The 21555-nt window shown below is 40.4% G+C and overlaps 1 protein-coding gene and 1 long non-coding RNA gene across 4 annotated transcripts in view; one reads left to right on the top strand and one right to left on the bottom strand.

The window, feature by feature from the left end:
- Window positions 1–7290, bottom strand: part of SPOPL (speckle type BTB/POZ protein like) — a 67053-nt gene extending 59763 nt beyond the window's left edge. For all 3 annotated transcript variants that reach the window (XM_045868941.3, XM_045868943.3, XM_064586462.1), the window contains exon 1: window positions 7094–7290. The gene's annotated coding sequence lies outside the window, so the exon portion shown is untranslated. The remainder of the gene's footprint in view (window positions 1–7093) is intronic.
- Window positions 7291–7432: 142 nt separating this feature from the next.
- The window catches only part of LOC135363872 (uncharacterized), a 39264-nt gene continuing 25141 nt past the window's right edge, over window positions 7433–21555 (top strand). Inside the window, exon 1 of the long non-coding RNA XR_010410128.1 lies at window positions 7433–8587. This is a non-coding gene — a long non-coding RNA (uncharacterized LOC135363872). The remainder of the gene's footprint in view (window positions 8588–21555) is intronic.

The raw sequence follows: 21555 nt of genomic DNA, 5'->3' as shown, positions 1-21555 counted from the left end.
TTTAATCTGCTATCTTTTACCTATGTAAAGTTTTGTTTCACATACAGTAGTTATAGAGCACAATTCAAAATATAATGCTAATAATTATCCTGTCCTCCTTTAGAACATGTAGGCAAGTCTGAAAAACATCAGAGCTTTACATATGTATATAAATAAAAGGCCTAAAAAAGTATGCCTCTAAGAACCATAGTAGCATATGAAAAATATACAGTTGTTACACAAGAATTCAGCACAATTTAAGGAACTAAAAACCAGGGAGAAGGCAAGAGCAAAAGATATTAAAGAAAAATTAAGAGTTACAATTTTCTAGTACAAAATTTAAGGAAGACTACCTTAGCAGATCAGAATAACAACATTTCTACAGTAACTCACTGAATTCAGAAGCAAATTTTGATAAAGCCCATTCCCCTTTTATTTTAAAGCAGATGAATTCTAGAACTTTTACTGTTTTAAAATTTTAAAATCCATTTAACTTCATTTTCCCTTTTAACACACTATTTTCTATGAGCCTTTGATCTTGCCAATAAGGTTTTGCCAACCAGAATATTCTTCAGAGTAATCCCTGCAGATGAACTGTGCTCTACTATAGTTCAAGAGGGTAAATCTAGGGACACTTAGACAACTAAAATAAGTGTTTACGGTAACAGGGGCCTATTCTTATTCTACAGAGTCCAAAAGCACCATCATTAGCCATGTATCTGAGGTTTAGTAGTAAACTCTTAGCAATCCTTACCAAGGCCTTCATTTTCAACTCTACAAGTTTGAGAAAAAGTTAAATGCATTAAATTTCTCCCTTAAAAAAAATCACCAAAGCAAGGACGCCTGGGTGGCTCAGTTGGTTAAGTGTCTGCCTTCAGCTCAGGTCATGATCCCAGGGTCCTGGGACTGAGTCCCACATCGGGCTCCTTGCTCAGGGGGAAGCCTGCTTCTCCCTCTGCCTGCTGCTCCCCCTGCTTGTGCTCGCTCGCTCTCTCTGGCAAATAAATAAATAATACCTTTTAAAAAAAATCCCTAAAGCATAACTGATATATTTAAGTTATGCTATCAATTACTTAATGATTCTATAAGTATGGGTGTAATATACAAAATATAAAGCTAACCAATGAAAGAGAAAATATCACCTTGAACAATAAATGCTACAACAAAGATAATCTTTAACTTTTGAAAATATTCAGCAGATGTCTCCAAGTATGGTGCCTTTACTTGGGCAGTGGTATTAATCAAAATGGCAAAACAGAAAGAGGTACACAAGTTCAAGAGAAAAACTTGAATGGCACAACCAACTTCTCCAACCTACCATGCACATGCTAGTGTCGTAATTCCTTGCCTTTGCATGCTTTCAAAATACCTGTATTTTGTATCATTTCTTTAGTATCCTTTATCATTTCTTTAAACTCCTCCACCACTGCACCGGACTGCCCTCTCCACCTCTCCACTTGTCTTTCAGACACTGCTCAAGTGTCATTTTCCTTAGGAAGTTTTCCCTGATGCCTCTTCTCTGTGCTTCCAACGCAACCTGAATAAGCTGCAATGACAGCACTAATCACGCTCTAACAATATTTAATTGTCTGATGCCCTAGTCTCTGAAGTCTAATCACATTTCTGTTAGTATTCAATATCTGAGAAATAGTACTTAAACATTCCGTTTGAATATGTTCTGATGAATCAGTTGTAAAAAGAATGTGAGATGCTTACAGAACATCTAGATGGTGATAAATAGAAACATGGGTTTAAAGTGAGAAAGGAAGATGGCTCATGCTATAGATATGATAATTTTATCCTAAATTTAGGATTGTTGCTTTGGCAGGTTAAAACAAAATCCATCAACTAGTTTATGGATAGACTACTGAGAAATACAAAATTTTCATGTTGTGGGTAGCTCAGTAGGTTAAGTGTCCGACTGTTGATTTCAGCTCAGGTCATGATCTCAGGGTCATGAGATGGCATCCGGCTCCATGCTAGGCTGGAGCCTGCTTAAGATTCTCTCTCTCTGGGGCGCCTGGGTGGCTCAGATGGTTTAGCGTCTGCCTTCGGCTCAGGTCATGATCTCAGGGTCCTGGGATCGAGTCCCGCATCGGGCTCCCTGCTCCTTGGGAGCCTGCTTCTCCCTCTGCCTCTCTCTCTCTCTCTCTCTCTGTCTCTCATGAATAAAGAAAGAAAGAAAGAAAGAAAGAAAGAAAGAAAGAAAGAAAGAAAGAAAGAAAGAAAGATTCTCTCTCTCTGTCTCTCTCTGCTCCTCCCCCCATAAGTAAGTGAATAATATAATAAAATTTCCTTCATGTTGCTCAAGCCAAAGAGTACTTTTTAGTTGCCAACTTAATTGAGTTCTCAGCTTCATTCAACATAGTTGACATAGTTGATTACCCACTCCTTTTTCAAATAGTCTATTGCCTTGGCTTCAGTGATGTCAAGGAAAATTTCTTCCCAACTCTGGCTACACCTTCTCAGTCTCCTTTGCTACATTTCTTTTTCCCAATGTTTAAATGTTGAAAATTCATAGGGAATTATTATATCCCTTTACCCTCTCTCTCTGGGCAATCCCATCCGCCACCTCCCACACTAAGATTTCAACTGTAAGCCATATACTGAGGATTCCCACCTGAATTATGATCAATACTCTCTTCACTTCCCAGAAACTAACAAACAAAAAACTGCTCCTCTCCCCAGTATTCCCTATGTTAGGCTATGTTAGGCACAAGAACCACCAATCCTGGGAACCTGCCTTTTCCTCTCTCTAGACCCCCTACTCTAACTCATCACCAAATCCTATCAATTTAACTTCCCCCCAATCCAGCTACTTTCTATTGCTGCCATCCTGGACCAAGATTCCATCATCTCTTGCCTAAACTACTATAACAGCTGAACTCAATTCTACTCAAAGGTGTGGTCCTGTAGACCAACAGTCATCCATGCACTACTGTTACTGGTCTGAGACAAGGTAAATACAGAAACTGAAAGCAGTATTTAGAAATTTTTATAGCAATCTGACAACTGCCACAACATCCATTTTATTCTGTGTCACTAAAGTACCAGTACAGATTAGAAACCAAACCAAACGAAACAAACCAAAACAGGTCCTTCTCCACAGATAAGTTTGAGAAGCACTTGCCTAACTGGTCTCCTTGCATTTACACTTGCCTTTCTCCAGTGTATCCTCTGCAGAGCAGTCAAGTGATATTTTTAAAGTAAAAATTTAAGTAACTTATTCCGCTTTTTAACATTATCCAGTGGCTTCCCATTGCCAGGATTTAAGTACAAAATGCTTAGCAATGATTGACCATTGTGATCTGCTCTGGTCTCATTTTGCATCAGCCAGCTTCATGTGCTAAGGTCCAGCCTCTACAGGACTTCTCAGTTCTAGAAAGCTGAAACTGCCAACATCACTTGGGTAACTTCAGTTAATCCTTTAGATTTAGCCTAAAAGTCATTTCTTCAGAGAAGCATTCCCTGTTACATTAGTGGACTTTCACTGCTTAAAATAATTTTCCTTTGTGGCAGTAATCATAATTGTAATTATTATTTTTGTAATTAGCTGTTTAGTTTCTTTATTCCAATAGCTTTTGCCTCCATGAATACAAGTAATTCCTTACATAACATACAACACCAGAGCCTAGCACAGTGCCTGGCACATATCAGTTGTTCAGTAAACTTTTGGTAAGTGAATAAATCTATGTCAGGAAACATAATGGTTAGTAGGACCACAAAAAATGTGTCTTCAATATCTAGTCATGTATAAGATTTGGGATAAGTCTGTGTACCCCATGCTTTAAAAAAGTTACATCTCCTTTACTTCCCTCAACAACCTAAAAAGACAGGGAAACCTCACTGTCAAAATTATTATTTTTTCCTTCCCCAGAAAGGTGAAGAACTTTGTCTAAAGTAACCAACAAGGAACTGGAAGATTTGAGAAGCAACCAAAGGTAACAGACTACAACAATATCATCTGGTTCCACTGCTTACAAAGCTGTGTGGTTTTGTGGAAGTTAAGTAATTTCTTAGTTTCCTTATCTGTGAAACAGAGATGCAATAAAGCCTTCTTCAAGGGATTGTTATGAGGATTAAACAAGATATTAAATTATTTGAAACAGTGCCTGGCACAGTGTTTTATAAGTGTTAGTGGTTATCATTATCTTTAATATTACCAGTACTCTCTTATAAAGTAATTTTATCTGCCTACTTGCTTATTGTCTGTCAGTGCCACATTAAAATAAATTACAAAAAAGCAGAGTCCATACTATTCTTCTCTGATGGAACTTAGCCAGGGTTCTATGAGAATTAAGCCCTATAGAAACTGAGTTAGGGGATTATTTCCTCAGTTCTCTCTCCCAAGGTACCTAGCCAGTACCATTTTAGGAGGAGAGGAGTTAATTCATTACATACCTTGGATGCCTTAGAGCATTAGGGCTTGATAGTCACTAGAACTCTTGGCTCAGAAGGGCTGCTCTTGTGTATCGTCAATGCCTGGCATGAAGTAAGTGCTCATTAAATATTTCTAGAAAGAACGAATAGGTACAAAACCAAAGCAAGAGTGCTTAGCACAGAGTAAATGCTAAGTGTCCATTTCATTCCAGCCCTTCCAAGTTCCTATAAACTTCCAAAGTCTTATTCTAGGGGAGTCATTTTTCTTGAACCAGGGCTTCTGTTATTCAAAGCCAAAAATGCAGAATACAGACAGCAGGAAAACCAAGAGACAAAAAAAAAAAAACAGTGCTGGCAGAAACTATGTGAAAGACAGGTAGAATCTGGATATGTGGGGAAAAGAGCAGAGGTTATTTTAGGCCAGAGAACAGCATGGGCAAAGTCACTGTCATTCAAAGTTTGGAGTACATTCCAATGGTGACATAAAATATGATTTTTTTGTTTTTGTTTTTCCTTTAAAGCTATACATGGGCAAACTCCTTTATTTTGACAGTACATATGTCACTATTTTATAACAATACTAAACTATACCTATTTGGATTGTAACTGAGTTGTTATAAAAAAAAGTATCAAGAAAATAATAGTGCACAGGAGGTAAGCAAATATGACAAAAATTGTCAAAGTTGTATTTATTTTTTTTTTTTAAGATTTTATTTATTTATTTGAGAGACAGAATGAGAGACAGAGAGCACGAGAGGGAAGAGGGCAGAGGGAGAAGCAGACCCCTCGCTGAGCAGGGAGCCCGATGTGGGACTCGATCCTGGGACTCCAGGATCATGACCTGAGCAGAAAGCAGTCGCTTAACCAACTGAGCCACCCAGGCGCCCTGTCAGGGTTTTAAAGAGTGAGTAAAATTTGGGAAACATCAAGGCATGGCCGTGTTAATAAACATGTTAAGAGAAAAAAGCCACTAGTCTTCTGAATGAAGCCAAGCTCTTCAATACCAATTCAACATAAAGGACTGATAGGTGTGAACAGTTTTCAGTATTTAATTTGCAGTATACTAAAATTCTTATCAGTAAAACCCTCATTTTCCACTATGATAAATTTGCTACATATTTCAATTTCATTTATTCTCAAAACAAATACAACATTTTAAAAACATCGAAGCTGGGACTGACCTGCATGTAGCCTAGTAACTTACCCTTAAAGAGGGAGCTAAAACTCTGTACTTTTCACACCAGAAGGAATTAATTTATACAGTAACAAAATAGAAATAATAACTACATCAAAAAAGATGTTAAATGAAAAAGAGCAAAAAGCAGCCTTCTATTCCCACCTTCCTTCCTCAAAATCAACCTACCAATAGCCAAAAGAACTCAAGCTAAGAAGATGATGATAAAGAACATTTACTGAACGCTTACCAGGTGCCAAGAACTGATGTATTTTACCTGCAATAAGTTATGCAATTATCACCACCATCTTACCAAGAATACCACTATCCCCATTTTAGAGTTGTAAGAATACTGAGGCAGAGATTAAATAACTTGCCCAAGGCCAGAGCTGGGTAGATGGCAAAGCAGGGCTTTAGATCCTGGCAGTTCAGCTACATCTGGGCTCTTAACCACTAGGCACCATTTCTCCCAAGAATAACAGGATGATAATTTCAAATATTCCAGCTTTCCCATTACGGCAGCAGAGATGTAATTTTCCAAGGTATAAACCTGTTATTACTTAAATTTCCTGTCTAAGAAACAGTGGATTCAGCTGCAAGGAAAAACTGGGAAGACAAGTATTATAATGGAACAATCTAGGCCCAAGATTATTCAAGTACAGACAAAGCATCAAAAGCCTCAAAAGTCTGGCTGAATGACACAACTCACCAAGAGGCCAGAAGTTAGGATAAGCAAAAGGTAAATCTTATTTCTACTGGATCTCCTGCTCTGAGGAAGAAAACTAGACCATCCTCTCCCCTTTATTTAGTACACATAGACTCGAAAGGAAGAGGAGTTAGGAGAAAGGATAGCACAAGGGAATCAAAGGGGAAAGTGAACATCTGGACCCTGCACCGCAGAGCCAGTTTGATGTTACCTGGTGAACGTGACAGAGAATTTGTGAGAGGGCAATACGTGCTTCAAGGTAGGGAGGTAGGTTGAGGGCATGAACACCGCAGTGAACACTGAGTGGTCTGGCTGGAGAGCAGAGAATTCACCTTAAAAAGCGCTTATAGGCATAACTTCACACATACATATGGTTGGGATGAGAGATGTGGACGGGGACGCTGCGGGGCAGGGGGAAGAAGGGGCTTCCCTCTTTGAGCAGTACTCCGGGAGGGAAAGAAAACAGACCAGGTATAAAGGGGCGGCGTGGAGATAGACAGGTATAAAGGAGGGAGACGGGAGAAGGAAAAGGGGCGAGGCTTGTGGAGGAAAGTCTGGGGGATCCTGGTAGGCGGAGGCTGGGAAATCGATAAGGGGGGGCATCACCAGGGACAAGCCGAGACCGACGAGGGGAAGACGGGCCGGGGGCGGGTGCTGAGAGGCGGGGGCGGAAGGCAACCCTGAGAAAGGGAAGACACGCCGCAGGAGCAGGGGTCCCGAGCCAGGAGGAAGGGGGGCGCAGCGTGTGAGCAGGAGGCCGCCCCGCTCCAGCGCAGGCGAGTTGGAAGGGCTGGGGGTTGGAGGAGCAAGCGACCAAGGTGCGGAAGGGACCTCGGAGCGGGAGGGGCACCTACCCGGACGTGCGGGGCGGCGGCGGGCAGTCCCGGCAGCGGCTCCTCTCCCGCTGAGGCGGCGGCTGCGGCGGCCGCGGCGGCGGAGGTGATGGCGGCGAGTCCCTGTGGCGGCCGCCTCCACCGAGCCGCATCCCTCCTCCCCGGCCCGCCCTCCTTCCTATCTCCCGCTCCTAAACTTCTTCCCCGGGATAAACAAACCCGCCGCCACGGGCGGCCGCCTCCGCTGCTCCCGCCCCCGCGCCGGCCCCCTCCCGGCCCCGGGCCCGTCCGGGCTCCGGCTTCCGAGTTGCGACTCCAGCCCCAGCCCCAGCCCCAGCCCCAGCCAGCGAAGGCGCGTGCGCGCGGCGGCGGCGTGGGCTCGCAAGGTTCTTCCTCCCTCCCTCCCGCGCCGGGCACTTCCGGGCCGGCCTGGATCCGCCGCCGGGTTTTGGAAGCCGCCACCGCCGCTTGTGCCAGGCACTGGGCTCTCGGCCGGGCGCGTCCGCAGCACTCGCGACTGGGGAGCGGACGGGGAGTTCCCTCGTCTTGAGGGACCTCCCTTCGACCCAGCATAAAACTTTCCTTGCCTAAAACGCCCGCTGATAACGCCTCTTAAATCGATAGACGTAGGGTGCGAAAGGCGGCAACCGTTTCTCGGTATGATTTCCTTGGGGCTGTACCAGACCAGAAAGCCAAGGTGCAACTTGTACCGAGCCCCTGTTCCGAGCTCATAACTCTGTGAAGTGCTAAAACAAAAACAAATATACAGTCTCCAGGTGAGAAATAAAAGACAACTCCGGGTAGGCCAATGAAGTGCCACAGCGGAACGGTTTTCGTGTGGAGGAGAAGAGCCCCAAATGGAAGTCTCAGGCCTAGGAAGGAAGGGGTCCGCCTAAAGGCGGCTGAGGTTGCTTGCAAAGCGCGGAAGAACAGGTGGCATCCCATGACTAAAGGTCGGTGAATAATGCTGTATCTAAGCCAAGGTCTGAAGACATGAGACTTCCTCATGGAGTTTAAAGAAGGGTGACAACGAACAGAACACTTCTCAGCACTCGTGAGAAAAACTTGCTCTAGCTGGCAAGAATATACTCATTTAAAGAGTTTTGAGGGACAGTACAGGCACGAATATCATTTAAAGACCCTCCCCCAGTTCCTTTCACTTTTTTTAAACTGCGCATCGGTCAACTGTTTACCTGCCTCCCCAAGAAAAGGAGAGGTGGAAGAAAAACATTTATTATTTTACTATGTGTTGAGCACTGTAAGCACAGACTTGCATGATCTTTTTAAATCCTCTCAGCGACTTTACGGTTTCGTGGTAGAAATGATTACCATCTTACAGATAAAGCAACTGAGGATCAGAAATAATAAGTAACTCATTCAAGGGTGAATGGAGTTTGAATACCGGGAAAGCAGATCTCCCTCACTTCAAATTAATACTCCTTTGTGTTATTCACGTATTTAACACACAAAACATGCGAGGGATACAACCAGCGCCAAAGAGTATCAGGAAAAAAGGTAAGATCGGCATAACCATAAAGTTCAAAACTGCCTTAACCAAGGGTTAAAAGCAAAAGTGGAAGTGAGCATTAATGTGCTAGGGACTGGGGGTGGGGGGGGGAGAAGCAAATATTAATGCAAAATTTTGTGTTCTCCAAACCTAAAGAACAATTAAAACTGTACTCATTGTAGATCTGTGTTAACTTTATGATATGTGACAGAAACAGTGAAAATTGTGTATAATTTCTGCCCAGGCCTTTTAGCTCTTTCAGCCCCTGAAATTATATCACACCCTCTTTTCCACTGATTAGTCATTGTTAGGCACGGATACAGGTAATACGCTCAAGCAGTCATTATAATGAATCATCAAAGTAAATTTTCAATTGGGAATTAAGGAATGAGTGGTACTTGGGTGACCTTTGACACTTGACTGGATTCTAGTTGGGGGTGGTTCCACCCCAAGAATGTCAAATAGCTCCTCAGGGTATTCTCATAGAGTCCCTTCCCTAGGCTTGATCTCTGCAGTGTTAGGACATACCATTCTTTTCCTTGGTGACTTTATCCACTGATAAAGTAATAGTAAAGAATAAGAGTAAATATGACTTATAACTAATGCTAGTAAGACTGTGATGGTTTGGCAAAGTAGAAGATGACTCAGTGGTCAATAAGCTTGGATTGGGCGCCTGGGTGGCTCAGTTGGTTAAGCGACTGCCTTCGGCTCAGGTCATGATCCTGGAGTCCCGGGATCGAGTCCCGCATCGGGCTCCTTGCTCCGCAGGGAGCCTGCTTCTCCCTCTGACCCTCCCCCCTCTCATGTGCTCTCTGTCTCTCTCATTCTCTCTGTCTCAGATAAATAAATAAAATCTTTAAAAAAAAAATAAAATAAAAAAATAAGCTTGGATTAAAGCTTCGTGCTATACCACTACCCTAAAGAACTACCTTTGTTGATTTGATTTCGAACTTACTGGATATCTATTGGAAAACTAAACTATTATAGGCCATAGTTTATTACTGCCATAAGTGATTTTTATAAATATATAAATAAGTAACAGCTTTATCACTGGTATTGTGCACAGTATGCTTCCACCAGTCATTTATCAGGTTTGCATTGCTCAAGTTCAAACTCCTTAGACACCAAGAAATTTTTGATACTCATTTTTCTGTCCAATGCCAGTTTTCTGTAGAAAACCATTTACACTCCTCAATGGATGACTTGGAAGTTCTATTTATTGTAATTAATAGGTTGGCAGTAAAGATCAGAAGAGCCATTCTGAGTGTCATGAGCACAGATGAGGACTAGACTTTGAATCTTGATCTAACTCTGTGAGGCTCATCTGAAGAGCCAACCAAGCGTCCCACTGTGATATTTTAGTGACTGCAGCATTTTATTTCTCTTTCCTAATTTTCTAAATTAACATCACAGATGCTCCCATTTCATGACTGGGTACACACAATAGACTCACCACTGTCTTCCATACCACCACCTGTTTTGTATTATCATTTTCCAGTTCTAGCTATCAAAAAACTAAAGCAGGGACGCCTGAGCGGCTCAGTTGGTTAAGTGTCTTTGGATCAGGTCATGATCCCAGGGTCCTGGGATTGAGCCCCGCATCGGGTTCTCTGCTTCGTGAGGAGCCTGCTTCTCCCTCTGCCTGCTTGTGCTGTCTCTCTCTCTGACAAATAAGTAAATAAAATCTTTAAAAAACAACAACTAAAACATGCAGTAGCAAATAATTCACAAATCATTATTCTGTTTAGAGTCAAGAAAGTGGTACTATGCTTTTTAGTAAATATGATATACTTCATGAATCCCAAGCAAGGTACTCTGTGCTTCCCTGGACATTTTGCTCATACCCCACCATTCCCAATGTCCACCAAGGCCTTCTCTCCTCATGAGCTGGCTTCCTCATATTTTTCTATCCCCTTTTGTCTTAAATTTTCTTCAAGGGAACCAAACTCAGGCCTTACTTCCATAAACTAACACTTGTGACCAGACATTTAACATAACATTTAGTTTTTGGAATTTATGTGGAAAGAAAAGAACTTGGTTGCTAATTATTTTTCACTGTTATAAATTTTAGGTCTTTTATTTGGAAGAAAACACTAAAGTTCTTTAATAACTTGTGAGTTATTTACACGTAATTTCATTTTCTCTTCCCATAGCTCCATTTATTTCTCTGTCTCTAGCTTTTCACCTTGCATGTGAATTTCTAGTTCTGTAGTATTTTTGCATTATATGATACTCATTAAGGATCCAAAAACTTTAGAATCCTGGAATTAAATACCTACAATCCTTGTATAGTGATGCATATAGCAAGAAAGAGCCAGCAAGTTTGATGTACTTTTTATTCAAAGTCATTCCCAGAAAACTGAGATAGGGCCCACCCAGAATCTTGAGAACAGGATCGTTTTTGTGTCCTTTAAGTCCTTCTTTGGCACCTTTATTTTCATGTCCCCAGGCACATTATGTTAAATATTTCAGGATACTCTTGTTTCAAATTAAATATGCGTGTGTATATTTAATGCTTTGGTCCTTTGGATAATCTGTGGGGTCTACTATAAGAGAAATGATTTTTGTTATTTTTCTTCTATCACCATGTGAAGAGTAAGGGTTGAGTTGCAATTCACTAGTTGGCTTACTGTTACATTTTATAGCCATTCAATTAAATACTAATTTTAATCAGTTTTTAAACATTTTTGAGGCTCTTAAAACATTAGTTATCCCTAGATTCTGGATCACTAATGCCCAATGAATGAGAAAGGGCAGTACCTCTACCTAGGCAATAAATTGTCTTGGAAAAAATCTTGGTTACTCTATCTACAAATTCTCTGTTTACAATGTAATAGGACAAAAACGACAAAAATGATCCCTTTGACAAGATTATTCAAAGCCTCCTCCAGGCATGCCCTGAGAACTCACTCTCATCAAGGTCACTTACAGTTGTTGTAAATCTTTCAGTGTGCCAGTATCCAAGTGGTTGCTGCTGCCATGATCTAGTAGTCCCTGATGACCTCTTTCTTCTTCAGGTTGGCTAGCAAAGCTCTTTCTCCTTTGCTGGTGCCCTGGCCCTGCCCTGCTCTCAGGTAACCTGAGAAGTTGTGGTTGATTCTGGACCTTGGAGATAGTCCCAGGGGAAGCCTAGAGCTCTGCACTGTGCTCTCCAGCCAGAGGTCACCAGCCTCTCCAGCAGCCTCAAATGGGGTTGTAGAGGTACAGCTGCTCAGTCTCCTCCTCTTTTATCTCTGCTCAGTCATCACAATGTCTCCGGGTCAGGGTCTTTGGTCCCCTCCCAGAGAGACACACCCTTCTGCTTTTCAGGGCCATTTCTGGCTAGAGGAGTTTATTTAAACATCTGCCCCGGCAAAGCCTGCTGGGTGGCTCCCTGTCACTCTAGTTTTCTCCCTGGAAATTGAGATCACTTCACTTCACTCCCCTCTGACGCTGATTCAAGAAACAATAGCTCCATGGCCGTTTTCTCTGGACACATTAAGGGGCCCTGCTTCCAGAGTAATCTCAGATGACCCCCTGTTTCACTTAGACAAAGGTACCCCTCCTCTCAAGGGGGAGGCCTATAGAATTGGGCCCTGCTCCAGACTCCCAATCTAGAAGTCCTGGAGGTCCCATTGGTTGAGCTCTGTCAGTGTTCCTGGGATTACCCAGTAGCCAATCACACTAAGTGAACCTGGGAGCCTTGGAACCTCTGTGCCCCAGTGTTCCTTGACTTACTGATTTTCACTGATCTGCTCCTTTAGAAGGATGAGTTTTCTGGCTCAGTCCTTACTTCCCTTCTGCCTCTTCCCCCCTTTAGAAACTAAGCCCTGCTGTCTAGCTGTTGCCAATTCTGCATCATACCCCTCCATAACACTGAGTGGCTACCTGCCTCCAGATGGTTCTCTCTACTATTCAGAGCCCTTTGCTGCCAGCCTGCCTGCCAGTTTGGAAACCCTGGTATGGCCATTTCCAAAATTAGAAACCAGACCGTGCCATCTCTAGGGACATTGCGCTGCACCTCCCAGCTCCTGGTCAAGCCCAACCTCTGCATCTATCTCAGACACCCTTCCCCCAAGCCTCCCTCTTCTCCCCACCCCCACATTTCTGGCCTTGGTGATTTGGGTTTCTCTGCCTTCCTCTTCTTGCCTGCCAATCCTTGCCAAAGTTCTAACACACTCTTGACCTTCCCTGCCTGAACTATGCCAGGCTAAAGAAGGGCCAACTAAAGGGCTGCATAATACCTGGATATTCTTTTAGAGGCCTTATCCCACATCCTGTCAAACACAAAAATACAGTCATATCCCACGTCAAAAATACAATGCAATGTTCAGTTATACAAAATGAAAGAGATTCATATACTTTTCCTCTTAAAATATATATTAATTTCACTTTGCAGTTTTCTGTATATTTTAGAGCCAAGACATTTTGTTTTCCAGCTCTCAATTTGGTAAACCTGGAAAAGCATACCGGCCCTAAGGGCTGTGCCTTTAGAACCTGAACCTTAAAAGGATTTAAAAAATGGCTCTGGGAGAGAAGAATGTAAGCACTTCCACACTGGATTCAGGTTTAAGCCCTCCCTCTACCTCCTATCATCACTTAAATCTTTTTCTTTTCCAGTTTTTAATAACTGGGCTTTTCTATTAGATCCCCTGCCTAGGTCACTCACCTTTTATTCACACTGCTCACACAGACACTCCCTTTATTCCAAATGCCAGCTGGCCTGCTGGGATTTCACAGCATGACAAGACCCTGGATTTGCTTTCACAGTGCTCCTACCACTGAGGGCCCACCATTACGATATTAAAGCCTCCTCCCCCTAGGAGACTGCAGCTTTGGACTATGGCATTTGTTTGCTTGACCCTGTAGCTATGATGATGTTCTCTGCACACTGGACTCTCATAAGTCTGCAGCTGCACCCAGCTCTCTAGTGGCTCTTCCACTCGAAGAGACAGGTCCAGTGCTGCATTTTGGATGCTTCAACCTTGCCTTGTCTGCTGGGACTGACCAGGAAGGCCCACTTGTGTCTGAGGCAGGATAGCTACCAGAAATCATACTTTACTTTTTTTTTTTTTTTTTTTTGCTTCTGTGCCTGTTCACATTTATCTGCTTTAGGTATCTCCTTCCCTAAAGGGGGACTTTTATGCCTCAGTTACCAACAGCATCACTGCTAGACTTTTCTGGAGGTTTTAATGATCATTCACTATTGCAGATTGAGAGTATATACAAGAAATCAAATGTCTCAGCAATTACCCTAGATAATATCTCTTCTAAATATTAACCATTACTTAGAAGTTTGGCTTTTACTTTCCATAATTTCTGGTTTTATAGTAGTGATTCTACAATTTCAATATACTTCTTAAAATTGAATTATGCTTATTCAGTACACACAGTGTGCCAGTTAAAAGGGAGAGCCTACAGTAATACATTATTGCCTCTTTAGTCTACTTTCTTAGTATTTTTTTCACCAGAAAGAACATTAGGCTAGCCTTTTAAAAATTGTGTTCTTCTATAGTCTACAAATTTAAGAGGAATGGTGATGAATGTTTTTATTTTCATGTTGTCAAGAGCTCAGAAATTGTTTCTGTTTTGAATGTGGAGCCTACTGTGTGCAAAATAGGTGTGACAAAATCCAAGTTTCATTTCTGAACATCTATTAGAGCTGTTTCTTTCTATATTTTTATTTCTCTCAGTTGTCATCACTTAGGTCTAGATATTTATGAAAAATGTTTTTGCGCTTCATCTGTGAAATTCCTTTTCTGAGTTTGATTTTTAGTTTACTTATTTGTTGGGTCCAGGATAGACTTAAGATCTGTTTTTCTTGCCTTGAAGGAAAACATGATTTAGTACTGGAATATTCATTTGATGCCTCAAACTAATTTGTGGTGTCCTTGCATTGGCAAAATGCCCACGGGACAATGGGATGGCTCTGAACGTGGCTCCCTTGGATTCATCCCTTGGCTCTTCTGTGCTCCAAATCTCAGCCAGCTCCCACCTGTTTCCCATGCCCTGTTTCAGCTAGCCTCCTGCTGGGTTAGGCCAATAGGAAGCACCGTCAGGAGCCTGGAGGGTGGGAGGAAGGGAGAAGCCAGTGTATTTCTTCCCTTCTTTTTCTGCCTTAGGCATTGTTCCCAGCAACAACTGTTTATCCTCCCAGGTTCCATCTCCTGCCGGACAAGCCTACCGCAGAATCAGCCCTGAGCCCTGGCAATACTGTTTCCTCTCTCCTGCCTGTTTAAAAGTATTATGGCTTGCTGTGGTTGCTAATCCCTGGATTCTTCTCAGTTTTTCCATCACCTGTACAATAGATTCCTTGTATTAAATTCTCTGTTTGAAGTAATGAATGTGGTTTCTCTTTTTCTTTTTTTTTTTCTTTTTTTTTTAATTTTTACTCATTTATTTGACAGAGAGAGAGATAGCGAGAGCAGGAACACAAACAGGGGGAGTGGGAGAGGGAGAAGCAGGCTTCCCGCCGAGCAGGGAGCCCGATGCGGGACTCGAACCCAGGACCCTGGGATCATGACCTGAGCTGAAGGCAGACGCTTAACGACTGAGCCACCCAGGCGCCCTGGTTTCTCTTTTTCTGGTTGGATTCAGCACCTTTGTCCATTTTATGTTTTAATAAGAATCTTATCCTATTTAGAGGGGAAAGAATGAATTTCGTAGAAGTAGTCATTTTAAACTTAGGGATCTGTCAGTGCTTAACCACATGGCTTGACTAAAGTCTTTGTTATCTCTGCTTCTTATCTCCCATACTTGCTTCCCACCTCCCAAAATACCCAACCCATTCCCTGTTCTCTGCCACTTTCCATCCTTAGAACATATGACATCTGTCTTTTGGAGTCATATCACCATGGATGCACAATGATTTATTTGCTTTTTTTTTTAATTTTTAAATTCCTTTTTATATAATGTTCTTAACAGGAGTATCATAACTGTAGGGTAACAAAAAAGGGCACTGGATTTTTCATCCAGAATTTAAATCTCTGTGACCTTGCTTGAATCCCTAAGCCTCTTTTTTTTTTTTTTTTTTTAAGATTTTATTTATTTATTTGATAGAGGAAGAGACAGTGAGAGAAGGAACACAAGCAGGGGGCAGTGGGAGAGGGAGAAGCAGGCTCCCCGCTGAACAAGGAGCCCAAAGCAGGACTCAATCCCAGGACCCTGGGATCATGACCTGAGCCGAAGGCAGATGCTTAACAACTGAGCCACCCAGGCGCCCCTCCCCCTGCCCCCAAGCCTCTTCTTGTATAACAGGACCCTTGGTAGTAAAATAGGGAAAAGATGATTTCATCAGAGGGATGAACAAATGAGATTAAAACGTATGAAAGGATTTTGTAAATGATAAAATGCTAATAAGCAAATGAAAGAGGTTATTTAAAAACTGTAAATAAGACTAGTTATTGTTTCTTAAAACAAATGTAATTTTAAAAGTTGCAGCAAAGGTATTTCCCAATTGGAATTTATAGTGAAGTTTAGTAGCATCACATCTAACGTATGACTTCTTAATCTCAGTTCCGTTGACATTTGGGACTAGATAATTCTTTGTTGTAGGGGGCTGTTCTGTACATTGTAAAAGGTTTAGTGGAATCCTTGCATCTGTCTGCTAGATGCCAGTAGCACCCTCCCCTTCAGTTTTGACAACCAGAACTTCTGTAAACATCGCCAAATGTCCCCTGGGAGAAAGAGAGGAGCAAAAGCACTGACCAAACCAAACCTACTTGGAAAAATGTCGCCTCTTATTTAAAACTTAAGTTTTAAAAATAAATAAAGGAGTTTGGCTTTCTAAAGAAGACTATGAGGAAGGACTTTTAAAAATGCAGCCATGAAACAACTTGTCTTAAGAGATCAATAAACGTTGCAGTGAAAGTCAGTAGTTATTGTAACAGCAGTGATGTGTCTAAGTACTTATGTCGGAGGGACTAATCTTCCTGCTTAGTATTGTGGTTAGACTACCTAACCAAGATGGGCTTTCTTCATAAACTTAATTCCTTTTGTTATTTATATTAGGTATTAAAAAACACAATAATACTTTATATCTGACTGTCATATGTTGATATCTTTTGATGTCCTTTTAGGGATCATTGAATATTAGTAGGAACATATATTTCAGTCATAATATGACTCATATTCTGGGCCTTTACTTGTGTAGACTACCTTTAGTAGCAGCAGGAGTTAGAATTTTATGAGCATCATGGCTAGGCCATAATCAGTAGAACCCTTCATATTATTATAATTCCTAATATGATACTCTTAGTTATCATTGAATTACCATTGGAAAGCAAACCATAGCTATTTAAAATATAGAAATTATTATTTTAAAAATACTGATTCTAGCTTTCCAGACATGTCTTTTTTAGCTTATATTGTCAACAGGTGTCTAAGAGCAGTTTCTCATCTCTAACTGTGTTGGTTAGCTTTCTTCCTAGCTTAAGGAAATAATGACCAAAGCAGATTGTAAAACAGGAGAAGGGGTTGTAGAATTAGGACTACTTTTGCTGGGAAGACAGAGAGATGTGCTATCCTTGGCATGAGTGTATTGCTAAGTTTTGTGGACACACAGCATCTCTAAGACTGGTAAAAAGGGTACTTACTACTTCAGGGCAATTAGATTCCTTTCCTCATCTATGATTTTGCATCCTCCTGGTTAACCTTTGGGGGACTATAGATCCTCTTTGAAGGACTTCTCAGCATTAACAATAATGCCAATATGATTATTAATATTATATATTGCTCTTCTTTTAAGGAATTTTTTTCATAGAGTATTTCAGTAAAAACAGTCTTATGATTGAGGTAGATGGTGGGAGTTTAGGATGGCGATGTGCAATAAAGTTGGACCAGAAAGTTAGGGCCCTCTTATTTGCTGTCATACTACTGAATTTGAATGACTTTGGACCAGGCCTACCTCTACATTCACTGCCATTTCCCCAGTAAATTACATATTATATCTGGCCTGTAACTTCCCATCTATCAGATGCCTGTGGAGAAATCTGGATTTGTAAACTATCAGGACAAAGCTTGGGTTAGCATACCACACCATAAAGGAGTGTTCCCCAGTGGAATTCTTTAGTTTCTGGAGAAAGAACCTGTTTGTGGTATCAGTGTTTGCTTCATCTATTTTTTTTTTTTTAAAGATCTGAGAAACAAAAAACTATGCGTGTGTGTGTGTGTGTGTGTGTGTGTGTGTGTGTGTGTAGGCCAAATTTCCCATTCTCATAAATAAAGAAGAAAATACATTGATGATGGGCCATCTCAGAGTCCTTCCTGCTACCTCTGCTTAAGAAAAGCTCACAAATGGGGTTACAGGGTCTAAATTCACCTTCCCACCTGTAACAAACAAACAACAAAACAAAACCAAAACGGACAAATTACTTTAAACAATGGTTTTTAAGACACTGGATATCAGGTAATAAAGGACAAAATGATTCTTGAAAGATAAGAAACAAGAGATGAGACCTGCTGTTGCCCCAGCATAATAACTTGAGAGAGTTTTCAGGTCCTGACATACGGAAGGGAAGCTGAGGTGAAGCCCAGTTAAAACCATGAATTGAAGAGACAGATTAAGAGTTCAGGGACATCGGGGCAGTGAGAGTTGATAGGATGAGGAACAAAGAGCAGAGAGCTGCACAGAAAGAAAACTGGCAATGTGTAGTGGTACCAGTGTCAAAATATTCAGCAAAGTCCTGATTAGCACATGCTGTAAGGAAACTACCTGAGGCCCAGGAAAGAATCTTCTGGAAGGAATAAAAACCTATGCTGGGAGCCCATTAAGGGCCAGAAATAGTGCCTGTTCCCTCCAGCCTGACTAGAAACACTCATAGTTCATAAGACACTGGGTAGATTACTCAAGAATATCTTGCTTCATTAGCAGGGAATAATTAGCTTTAGACTCAGAACTGCTCCCAATCTGTCAAACAAACCATAATAGCAAAACCTGAAAGAATCAACTGTTTCCAATAACTTAGCATCATTCCTGAATAAAGCTCAAGAAGATTTATGAGAATTCAAAAGTATCCAGCACCCAGCAAAATAAAATCACAAAGTATGCATGCAATCCAAAGATTACCACACATGCAAAGAGATTAAGAAAATACAACCCACAATGAGAATAACCAGTTGGTCAGAACTGTCCCCAAGTTGACACATAATGTAATTAGTAGCAATGGACATCAAAACAACTGTGATTATATTCTATATATTCAAAGAGGTAAGTAAATATTTAAAAAAAAAAAAAAAAAGACCCCAATCAAATTTCTAGAGATGAAAACTACAATGTCTAGGATGAAAAATACAGTGGATAGGATTAACAGCAAATCAGGTGTGGCAGAAGATAAGAATTTGTAGGCATAACGATAGAAACTATCCAAAGTAAAACAGAGAAAAAGGAACCCCCAGATTAAAGAGTATTAGTGAGTTGTGGGACAACTTCAAGTGGCCTAATATATGAGTAATTAGAGTCCCCATAGGAGAAAGAGGGGTAGGGGCAGAAAAATTTTTTCAAGAAATATGTTCAAAACCTTTCCAAACTTTATAAACCCACAAATCCAAGAAGCTCAATGAAACCCAACTGCAAGAAACATGAAGAAAATTACAGCAAGGTCTATCATCACCAAATTGTTAAAAAATGGTGATAAAGAAGGAAAAACCTACAAGTATCCAAAAATTAAAGATATGTACAAAACAACAAAGATAAGACTGGAAAGAATTTTTTTTTTTTTAATTGGAAATAATCCCAAGTGGGAACACAGTGGAGCAGCATCTCTAAAGTAGTGAAAACACTTGTCAGCCTAGAATTATATGTCCTGCTAAAATATTTTTCAACAACAGTGAAGTAAAGATATTTTCAGACATAGAAAAACTAGAAGAATTCATTACCAGTAGACACATACTATAAGAAGGTCCTCAAGCAGAAGGAAAATAATACCAGGTAGAAATGTAAATATACACAAAGGAGTAAAGAACTCCAGAACTGATGACTATTTAGGTAAATATACATTTTTTCTACTCAAATCCTTTAAAAGATAACTTACTGTTTAAGCAATAATACTAACAGTGTACTGCAGGGTTTATAATATATATAAGTAAAATGCATGACAACATTAGCATAAAGGTCAGGAGGGGAGAAATTAAAGTTTTTGTAGAGCTTAAGTGTTATACTATCACTTGAACATAGACTGTGACAAGATATAACAATCAATAAAATATCTAAAGAAAGACGTAGTGAATAACCCAACAAAGCAGAAAGCAAATTCATAAAAAAATAATCCAAAAGATGGTAGGAAAAAAAGAAAGGGGAAACAAAGAACATATTTAACACAGATAAATAGAAAACAAACCTAACCATATAAATAATCACATTAAATGTAAATAATGTAAACATTGCCACTAAAACAGTAAAATTATCAGATCAGATTTGAAGGCATGATCCAACTATATGCTGCCACAAGAAATACACTTCATACATAAAGACAGAAATCTGTTAGGATAGAAAAAAGATACAACATGGCTCAAACTAGTAAAAAGAACACTGAGGTGGCCATTAAAGACATTTTCAGAGTGAGATTATTACCAGCATAATCCTTCATAATCCTTATGAAATGATTTTTATTTCTATTGTAAAATTTTCATTTTGTAATGATTGTGATGGGTCATTTCGTAAGGGTTAAGTAGTCAACTCATCAAAAGGATGTAATCCTAACTATTTATGCGCCTATTAACAGTATGTCAAAAAAAGTGGGGTAAAAACTGATAGAACCACAAGGAGAAATAGACAAATGAACTTGGAGACTTGAACAACACTCATGACCAACTTGATCTGATTGACCTTTATAAAACACTATACACAAGAGTAGAATACATATTCTTCTCAAGTGTACATGAACCATTTACCAAGATAGATCATATTCTGTGCCATAATACAAATCTCAGAAATTAAAAAAAGATTCCAATTATACAGAGTCTGTTCTCTGACCACAATGGAATTAAACTGGAAATCAATAATATAAAGATCTTGAAAAATTCCCAAATATTTCAGAATTAAATAATGTACTTTTAAATGACCCATTAATCAAAGAAGTAAAAAAAATTAGAAATTATTTTGAATTAAATGAAAATAGAAACACAACATAAAAGAATCGGTGGGATATTTCCCTTGAAAATTTATACCATCAAACCTATATTTAGGGCGCCTGGGTGGCTCACTTGGTTAAGCGACTGCCTTCGGCTCAGGTCATGATCCTGGAGTCCCTGGATTGAGTCCCGCATCGGGCTCCCTGCTGGGCGAGGAGCCTGCTTCTCCCTCTGACCCTCCCCCCTCTCATGTGCTCTCTCTCTCTCATTCTCTCTGTCTCAAATAAATAAATAAAATCTTTAAAAAAAACCAAACCTATATTTAAAAAAAAGAAAGGTCTGAAGTGAATGATCTTCCACCATGAGAAACTAACTAAGTAAAGGAAATTAAGCCAAAAGTAAACAGTAGGCATGCGATAATACAGATCAAAACAGAAATAAAAAGTAAAAAACAAATAGAGAAAAATCAATGAAACCAAAAGATGATACTTTGAGATCAGTAAGACAGGTATACCTATAGTTGGACTAATCAGGAAAAAAAGAGAAGAGATACATAATATCAATATTGGTAATAAGAGGGGACATCACTACAGATTCTACAGACAGTGAAAGGATAATAAGGGAATATTTTGAACAACTTTATGTCAATACATTTGACAATTAGGGAGAAATAGATATATTCCTTGAAAAACACACTGAAGAAGAAAGAGATAACCTGAAAAGACTGATACCTGTTCAAGAAATTGGAAAGCTTTTTTTTTTTCCCCAAAAAAAATTTTCTATAAAGAAATTCACTACATCAAAAACTAATGATGAGGGGCACCTGGGTGGCTCAGTTGGTTAAGCGACAGCCTTCGGCTCAGGTCATGATCCTGGAGTCCCTGGATCGAGTCCCACATCGGGCTCCCTGCTCGGCGAGGAGCCTGCT

Source organism: Mirounga angustirostris, unplaced genomic scaffold (assembly GCF_029215605.1).
Source record: "Mirounga angustirostris isolate CCGP_5_RB_7025 unplaced genomic scaffold, mMirAng1.0.hap1 SCAF_3, whole genome shotgun sequence".
In the NCBI taxonomy this organism is placed as follows: domain Eukaryota; kingdom Metazoa; phylum Chordata; class Mammalia; order Carnivora; family Phocidae; genus Mirounga; species Mirounga angustirostris.
The sequence above is the reverse complement of the archived record's forward strand: the minus strand, read 5'-3'. Positions and strand labels throughout refer to the sequence as shown.